Below are 1,755 nucleotides of genomic sequence, written 5' to 3' on the forward strand. Positions count from 1 at the left end.
GGCTAGAAGATCTACTAGGTCCCTTCCGACCCTTAATCTATGAATCTATGAATCTATGAAACTGTTTGGACATCTCTTTTGCTGGGATCCTTTGACCACAGCTGACTTCCTGCCCCTGGGGCGGGGGGCTGGACCCAATGATCTTCCGAGGTCCCTTCCAGCCCTGATGTCTATGAAATCTATGAAATCACCATTCTGTCCTTTCCAGAGCTAGATATTTCAGCAAACTTAAACCCAAGGATTAATTTTGTCCAGTACCTATGTAAGGTTTTGCTTCTACCGTGTTCCACACAAAAACAGATTTAACCAAGTCTCACATGCTATTTTTATGCCATGGGAGACTGAGGACAGGAGATGCTGCTGCTGGAGGTTAAAAGATTTTCTTTGATGGCTCTCCAATGAAAGTGAAAAAAAGTCTTCTGGGGAGAACGAATAGCCCTGATGTATAGCTAATACATTTGTAAATATTGACGAGAACTGTATTTGCTGAAGGGCGCAATAAATATCCTTCGTGTTTACTGCCAAATGACACTGCAGGATAGTAAATAACTCGGTCATATTAACACAACTATTTTTCTCTCTCCTTCTCATGCCTGTTGATCTGCAGTGGTGATATGCATCAGTCTCGTGCCCCACACAGAGTCCTGCAGGATTGACTGGGGATCCTCAGGGCACTATTTCCATTACAAACAGTGGTTGTAGCTATAGCAACACACAGCAAAAAATAATCAACAGAGATAACATAGAAATAGTGGTGTTTTCCCACCATGTTCTCCACATAGTTTGGCTTTTAAAAGTAATCCACTTTGGGTGTTCCTGCCTATCATGTTTAGCAGCTGCCCACATTGATGGAAGCGAATTTTAGTGAAAACAAGCAAATTAAAAAAAATACCATTATCATCATTGCAATAGCATCTAAGATCTCCAAAGATCATAGACTCATTTTGTTGGAGTTCTACAAATCTTATAGGAAGGGGCCATCTTTACACTGAAGGGCCTGGAGTCAATACAGACCAGATGAGCTGAGGGCAGCAGAAGGAAATCACATCATCCCCATTTGTACAGATAGGCACAAGGAAATTAAGTGACTTGCTGAAGGCCACTATGTGAGATCCAAGAATTTAACTTTCATCTCCTAGATACCAGTCTAATTTCTTAACCACAAAACAATCTGTCCTGCATGAGCATTTAGAGAAATAAGGCTTTCTACACATATGCATGCATTTATGCTGGAAGTGTCTATTTTTAGTGTCTTTTCTCCATCCTGGGAACAGAAAGACTATGGGACCTACATAACCAATCACAACTGAAACAAGACAGCTTATTTTTTGTAAAGATGCACACTCAACCTATGAAAGAAAAAATAAGATGTAAAAAATATTTATTGAATTAATTCAAAGCAATGCTACCACGCCAATATAGGTATGTGATAAACAAAGAAAGCCACATATCGACATCAGTGGTATTACTCACATGACTAAAGTTGTGGACAGGCTTAGATGTTTATAGGATCATGGCTTAAGTCTACTGCAGTGTTTCTCAACCAGCGGGATGCGTCCCACTGTTGGGACACAAAGGTAGTGTAGGTGGGATGCAGAGAAGTGGCAGCAGACGTTTCCGGGTTTGCTCGTCTACTAGCTGCCAGGGGACCCCCCACTCCCACTTGTCATTTATCATGGTGGGACCAGGGTTTTTGGGACCAATGGTTGATGGGATGTACGGTGCAAAAGGTTGAGAATCGCTGGTCTACTGCAT

The sequence above is a fragment of the Gavialis gangeticus genome, unplaced genomic scaffold (assembly GCF_001723915.1).
Source record: "Gavialis gangeticus isolate Ggan-Ray unplaced genomic scaffold, GavGan_comp1, whole genome shotgun sequence".
NCBI classification, from domain to species: domain Eukaryota; kingdom Metazoa; phylum Chordata; order Crocodylia; family Gavialidae; genus Gavialis; species Gavialis gangeticus.